Genomic DNA, 8,056 nt, shown 5'->3' with positions numbered 1-8,056 from the left:
TGCCTGCCTAAGACAGACAGGGAGTACCGTGCAAACTCATAAACTTCAGAAACCCCAGGATTCTTTATAATATTATAATTTGCTCAGATAAATACCTTATATAACCTCTGCAAGTATAATCACCCATCTGTCAGCTCGAATTTGTTTTACTGAATCCCCAAATTACCCCAATATAGTATCAATGTTGACAATGATACCAATTTTGATAATGGAACATAATGAAATAAAATGTATCATGAGTTATAATTAACATTTTTATTAGGTTTCTGATCCTATAACTATTTCTTATCTTACTCATTTTCAACTTTTACCCTGTAAGAAAATTAATATTTTTTAAACTAAAAAAAATTTTTTTTCTTTTTTGCTTTTTAGGCCTGCACCCGTGGCATATGGAAGTTCCCAGGCTAAGGGTCAAATTGGAGCTACAGCTGCTGGCCTACACCACAGCCACAGCAACGCCAGATCCGAGCCGTGTCTGCAACCTACACAACAGCTCACGGCAACGCCAGATCCTTAACCTACTGAGTGAGGCCAGGGATCAAACCCACAACCTCATGGTTCCTCATCGGATTCGTTTCCGCTGAGCCACGATGGGAACTCCAAGAAAATTAATCTTAATGGTGGATTCAACACAATTTACTGAGTGCTTTCAGATCTGTATGTTGTTAATTTCAAAGACAGCTACTTGAACTTAAAGCCATTGTCAAAAGTAGGCACTGGTCTTTGTAACACCTTATGGAGACAGATGAGACCACATGGATGAAAGTTAGGAACTTAGGGCCTTCCCTTCACCCTATCTATAAACCTTCCTAAGTGAAGGAGAAAAAAAATGGCAAAACACTAAATTTTGGAGTTCCCGTTGTGGCTCAGTGGAAACAAGCCTGACTAAGTATCCATGAGGATGCGGGTTTGAGCCCTGGCCTTGCTCCGTGGGTTAATGATCTGGTGTTGCTGTGGCTGTGATGCAGGCTGGCAGCAGTAGCTGTGATTTGACCCCTAGCCTGGGAACCTCCCTATGCTGGGGGTACAGCCCTAAAATTAAAAAAAAAAAAAATTTTAATTAAAAAAAATTATGCAGAGTGACACTTATGTAGTCATTTGAGTTATCGCAAAAGAGAAACCATTGTGAAAGTTACTAAAGGAAATCCAGAAACAAAGCTTCCTGAATTTCAGAGCATATCTATGGCACATTAGTTTTATGAGTACGTTCCAGCACTGACTCGGTGTGTGTGAGACATCACGCTGTTTCTGAGCAGATGAGAGAGTCCTCACTGTGTTCACTCGTTTGAAGACCCTTCAAACAAGAAAGTAAATATCTATGACACCTGACAAAGGAATAACACATGCTTTTTTCTGATTAGTTTTCTGCCTCCTCCTTCCATTGTATCGCAAGTTCATATAAAGGATTTTACCCAATTATCAGTAGCCATACTGTCAAAAAAGGTAAAACTTTAAACCTACCTTCAACTAATGTCTTAAAAAAGGGTCTGTGCTCTAGTCAAACTCAGTTCTTCACCCTCCTTCCAAAGGCCCTTATTGCCTATTTCATTCGTAAAGTCAGCTGGTCACACATGGCCGTAGGGCACCCTCCCATTGTTCTGTATTAGTGGTTGGCTTTAGGTTTATTTCCCGTGCATCTCCCTCAGGAGTAGGTAAACTTGGAGAATAGGGACAATGCTGTATAATTTTTGTATTCTGTTACAGAAAAAAGGAGGTGGCCTTACATATAATACATTATTTGAAAATCACAACCTACAATTACTTTCTAAATCCATCAGAAGATACATTATTAATCACTATGATAATAGGGAGCTAGAAAAACTCATATAGGAAAGCTGACAGTTAAATGTCAGCTAACCATATTTAAGTCTTTCATAATTTTATTTTTATTCCTAAAAGGATCATTTGGTTAATTTAAAAAACTCTCAAAGCTATTTAGTTTGAATTAGTATAGAAACAGACTCTTCAGTGATAATCTAGAATAAAGAGTATAGACTAGGAGTCCCCGTTGTGGCTCAGCGGAAACAAATCTGACTAGTATCCCTGAGGACTCAGGTTCCATCCCTGGCTTGGCTCAGTGGGTTAAGGATCTGGAGTTGCCGTGAGCTTCACTGTAGGTTGCAAACGCAGCTCAGACCCGGTGTTGCTGTGGCTGTGGTGTAGGTCAGCAGCTGTAGCTCCAATTCCACCCCTAGCCTGGGAACTTCGATATGGTGCAGGTGCAGCCTAAAGAGAAAAAAAAAAAAAAATTACATCAGGCATGTATAAAAAGTGCAATAATCCACAAAATAATCCATGCATTATATAATGTCTTCCTTTTCACAATCCTGTGAAATAGGATGAGCAAACTGTATCACCCACACTTTAATAAGAAACCTAAATTCAGAAAAAGCACCTGGCAAATTAGAGGCAGCATCAGGAACATAACCCTAACTTTACATCCGAGCCATGAGAAAGACAACTGAGTAACACAGACCCTGAAAAAGGTATTAGAAGGCTTGTTTCATTATAGGTAGACCAGCTAACCCTTAAATAGGACAAAAAAGCAACAGCAGGTAGATTCTGAACTCAGCTGGGCTGGGAGTTCATGAGAATGAGGATGTTGGAGGTTATATACCCAGCACCTGGTACTGCGCCTGGACCGCAGAAAGCTCTCAACCATCCATCTAATTGAACAGCACTGTTTTGTAATGTTACCAACAAAATACTAAAGCCCTACTGAAATATCTGCAAGTTCTTCATTTCTCAGTGAAATGAACAGAAACACTCTAAATGCTTAATGATATATGCTGGAGAATATGTAATTGTGTAACTGAAAGCAGGGACCCTACAGGACTCAATTTAAACTCGACATGTTAAAGAGCAGAATGAATCACCCAAGAAGCCAATTTAAATCTAGACTGAGAAACATGTTCTGCTTGAAACCAATTTCACATTTCAAGAGGCAGGGGCAGTGACTCCCACCAACCAGTAAAAAGTACCGGGCAATTTTAAAAGAGGAAGCATTGATCTTAAATTAGCCTTTCAAATGGCCTATTTGGGTCATTCTTAGCCCACTGTAATTTGCTATTCTTTGAAAAGCTAAAAACATTTGCTCATTGACTATTCAGGTAAGGATGACAAAATGAAAAGCTAATCGGGTGACAACCCGGCCCACCCTCCTACATCCAGGGAGGACTAAATACGCGCGTGGGAGCCACTGCCACTGGAAGTTTGTTTTACGTTAAACTCGGAAGAGCTGATCACTTAAAAGATAATCCTCAAATTTCTATTCAACTAAAAGCTCAATTTGCTAAGAAGGAACAAGTATGGACATTTACTACATGCCACTTTTCCCCCCACCTGACAGCCACGTTCTCACTTAATCCTAATCACCTGAAGAGGTGGGTATAACTATTACTTCCATTTCGCCCAAGAGGACACTGGAGTGCCAGGCCATGTGGAGAGGCGGCGCAGGAATTCAATCCAAACCCTCCGACCCCGGTGCCTGCAGCCTGACTCTTGGTAAGAGCACGTCCCCGCTTACAGAAATATGCTCACCAAGAGATGGCTCCATTCCTCCCCTTGCGGAGGCGGCCTGTGCCTCGGACACCTCCCATCACCGTCTCAGAATTTCAGCTCCTCTTCCTTCCCTGCTGGGGCCGTGTCATTTCTCTGCAAACCCAAACTCCATTCTCTCAGTCGCCCACACCTGACCACCACTCTCCTCCACCGCTTTTGGCCCCGAGCCCTGCTTGGTTTCTCCTCTTGCACGCAGTCTTGCCATCTTTTCTTTTTGCACAACATCATCATCCTGGTCCAGACTGGCTGGCATCGCACACCTGAACTACTACCACTTCTTTCTCACTGGTCCCCTCAACCGGAGTCAGAAACTTGAGCCTTCCTTTCGGACGCTAAAGTGGAAGCCAGCAGATTAATGCTAACAACAGCAATGATAAGTAACTGCTAACAATTACATGGCATAATGCTCTACGCACTTTATGCATATTCAAGCCTTGAAATAATTCTGTGAGGCTTGTCCTATTACTATCATGGTTTCTACAGATGAGAAATTATGCCCCAGAGAAGTAAAGTAACTTCCCCAAAGTCACACAGCTAATAAGTGGAGGGAGACAGGCTCTAGACTCTGGCAGTCCTGCTCCAGGGTCTGTTACCCCCCCCCCTTTTTTTTTTGGCTTTTTAGGGCCATACCTGAGGCATATGGAGGTTCCCAGGCTAGGGGCTGAGTCGGAGCTGTAGCTGCCAGCCTACACCACAGCCACAGCAACACAAGACACGAGCCGTGTCTGCAACCTACACCACAGCTCATGGCAACACCGGATCCTCAACTCACTGAGCAAGGGCAGGAATCGAACCCGCATCCTCATGAATATTTGTCAGATTTGTTTCTGCTGAGCCACTACGGGGAACTCCCGTGACTCTGAATCACTATGTTATCTCTCTTAAACAAGAAGAATTATGTGTCCCAGGTCCTTAGAGAACTTTGGAAGAGACACTTTACTGATCACTGAATAGCCTCAACTTCCCTCTGGGGACACACGTGACTACTCCTAGCCAATGGGTTGGGGACAAAAGTGATACTTCCAGGCTAGAGCTTTGGGTTGCAGGGAGGAATACTCCCTACTGTGAGTCTCTCCCGCCACAGTGACCTGCGAGGCTCTCGATGGTGGGATCTGTGTCAGCCTGGGTCCTTGAATGAGTAAATGGAGAATTCCCCACCTCCAGCCCCATCCACCTGTGGTGGCCAAGCAGCACACACAAAGAATGTGTCTACGTATTCAGCCACTCAGATTTCAGGGTCATTTTGTGACTACAACACTTGCCAGCCTTCTGATTAAATCAGGGTTTAATCTATTTAGAATGAAACTGACCAATACCCTGAGTGTAAGATAAGAGAAATGCACGCACTGTGCAGTTCTCCCAGGAAACAAACCATCTTCCTTAATCCCACTTTCATTCTGTCATTTCACGCTCCCGGACTGAGAGCAGTTCCCCACCGTCTACCACGTGAAGTCCAAGTTCCTCTCCCACACTTTCAAGCCCCTGCAACCTCATTTCCCTCCACTGCCCAATAGGCACCTTTCAAGACAGTCTAGTGGGTTTCATCTGAGCCATGAACATAACAGACATTTGCTTCTCGCGGTGGGGTCATTCTGCCTCTGCCACTGACCCCTGCCTCTCCCGTTCCAATGGCGCCTCTCCCTCTCATTCTCCTTTGACTACTCAAAGCCACCCGGCTTCCCTTTCCTCAGCTTATTTTGCTTTTTACAGCCTATGCCACATAGTTTTCACTTTAGACAAATATTATCTTGCAACAAAGGAAGAGGGGAAAAAAACCAAAAACACTGGCCTGGAAACCTGTGGCCTGGTTCTGGTTTGACTACATGTTGGCTATGTCAGCCTCTGTCCAGTCTTTCAGCCTTTTCTAGATTGCAGTGGTCTTAGCAGTGAAATAACAGTGCTAGATAATAGGTATGCTCTGTACCAATCATCACACTGCCTTGGGTCTCTTATTTCATGTGCATCACTCTTACACCCCTCAACTGAAACATAAGCGCCACTGGGCAGAGACTGACTGACTGCGACTCCGGGCGTCTCTGAGCACAGCACCTTCCATGTAGATAACGCTCAAAAAATATGTCGACTACAGATCACCAAATATTAGCTGAGGATACTATAGGACTAGCACCATTCAAGGATGATAGATTAGACAGCAATCAACGACTACGGTATGTTTGGTACTGAACTGTTAATCCTGGAAAATGTATTAGGTTGGAAACTGGAATGACATTTAAATTAGTCAAGATTTCTTTTCCGAAAAGAAAGTTTTCTATTGAGAATGGACTAGGACTGCCGCCAGCCTCCCCTCTTGTTCCACATACAAAGAAGCAACAGACGACTACATTTATTTAACTTTTCCCTGATAACATGTATCCAAACTTAGAGAAAGCTCTGCAACACAGGAGTTGTCAGAGAAGAAACTGTGTGAGAGGGTCGTGTACGTGGGAAAATACACAATTTTCTTTTATTTTTCAACAGTTTATCTTGCTTCCAAACGGTTACGCCCTCCCCTTTTCTTTATTTGCACGTGTACGACATTGCTGCTCACTGTTGACAGCGCTGGGCTCTTCAGAGGTCCTGTCTCCTCCAGGGAACTGCAAGCCACTCTTAGGCAGGAACCGCACCACCTTGTCTCACGTGGTACCCACCACAATGGGTCCAAGCACTCAGATAATTTTTGATTGGCTTTCACAGTTTTCTCAGAGTGTGAGAACGTTTATTTCTGGTTTCCACATCTTGTAAGAATGACTTTTCCCATGCAGGTTTTGAGAAGAAAAATGTGTGTCAGAATGAAACTATACAGAGGCTACAAAAAGTTTTAATCCTACTCTACAAAAAAGTAGCATTTTGATGTGTTCTTGTTGCCTGAGTTCCATAGTTTTCCCCTTAAGTCCTATACTGAAGCATCAGCTTTTTTGTAAACACATAGTGAAAATACATGGGGTTACTGCCTGTATTGGGGTTTAAAAAATTCAAAGTGAACTATACTACTGGTCTATCATATAATTCAAAGAAGTCCTAGTTTTGAGTCCCAACAATCTGGTAAGGGCTCTAGCTGAGACAGAGCCTTCAATGGGGTCTGAACTCATACACTCAGGTCCCCAGAGACCCAGGGAGGGGGACCCTGAGAGGAGAGACCGACCCCGGGAGGAGAGACGCATGGAGAGGTCGGTCAATTAAAGGCAGGGCAAGGCGGAGGGATAGTATAGGTCTTGGCCGTGAAGAATTTAGGAAGCAAGTGGCAAAATGAAAAAGAAAGAGAAAGTGTCCCATTAGAGAGCCAGTTGTCGAATGACTTGAAGTTTGCAGGTTCAACAAAATGCTAAAAGGGTGATGGGTATGTGGTGTTCGTTACACACTTCTCTCTGCACTCATGTATGTTTGCAATTTTCTGTAATAAATTAAAACGATTGGTAAGTGTGGTCTCTAACACATTTCCCATCCTGCTGTTACATCAGAGGTGGAAGCAGAAATCAAGGGATGGATTCAGAAGGGACTGAAAAGGAGAGGCAGGTGGAGGCACGAGGAGGGCCACCTCAACTGACCTACAAGAAGTCCTAGTAGGAGATGGCTTTTGGTGACAAAGTCACCAGCCAAGAAGAGGTTATTCCAGAAATCGGCATAAAAAGACTGTCAGGGTTTCATAGACACATACACGCACAGGCTTAATGCTCCATGAGTAAGCTGATCTAACACAGACAGCTGCTTCCTTTCCCTCAATCCATGACCCAGTTCAAATCTAAATGGTTCCAATTCAGGTATGCTGCTCCCTAGAAACACATCTGAAGTCAAAGATAAAAGTTACATTCTTCAGATGACCAGTTCTGCCAGCCAAGGTTCACTGCCACGTAACAGAACCCCCTTGAGCTGTTTGGGGCAGGGAAGGAGTACACAGAGCTAGGTGCTTATAAAATTCTCAAAGGTCCAGAAGAGCAGACCCAGGCTGTGCCTCCGGGAACAATATATAAGGACTGATCGACCATGAAAGCTGCGTCCTCTGGCACATTCAGGGCACTGGGAACCAGGAAGTCTTCACATCATTTCAGCAGAATCAAGGAATCGGGAAGCTGTCTGAACTGTCAGCTCAGGGCCCTGCTGGGTCTGTAGAAATGGACTGGCCAAATGGCCTCCTCATGTGCTGCTGCCTTAGCTTGCACTGATCTCAAGCTCCATTCAAGTTCTTCCGAGTGTCAGAACCTAAATCATATCCAGAACTCTGGATGCAAGAGTTGAAGAATGACAGCGTGCAGCTTTCCAACTTCTGTTTTACGTGGAGATACATGAGGAGGACCTGAGCAGACAATGAGCAAGCCAGTCCAAGCATATTCATCCTAGCATACAAAATATTGCAATACCAAAAGGGAGGATGGAGTGTCTAAAAAAGAGGGAGAAATTTAAGAGGTATCATAGCCAAATGTAAAACCAGATATAGAGGGCTTTTCTGAAGAGGAAAAATGGAATATGGGAGAAATTTGAATATAATTTTGGTATTATG

General features: G+C 43.7%; 1 protein-coding gene across 3 annotated transcripts in view; it reads right to left on the bottom strand.

The window, feature by feature from the left end:
- Positions 1 to 8,056, bottom strand: part of UBAC2 (UBA domain containing 2) — a 174,937-nt gene that overhangs the window by 88,288 nt on the left and 78,593 nt on the right. The gene's annotated exons all lie outside the window — the stretch shown is intronic.

Source organism: Sus scrofa, chromosome 11 (genome assembly GCF_000003025.6).
Source record: "Sus scrofa isolate TJ Tabasco breed Duroc chromosome 11, Sscrofa11.1, whole genome shotgun sequence".
Lineage (NCBI taxonomy): Eukaryota > Metazoa > Chordata > Mammalia > Artiodactyla > Suidae > Sus > Sus scrofa.
The sequence above is the reverse complement of the archived record's forward strand: the minus strand, read 5'-3'. Positions and strand labels throughout refer to the sequence as shown.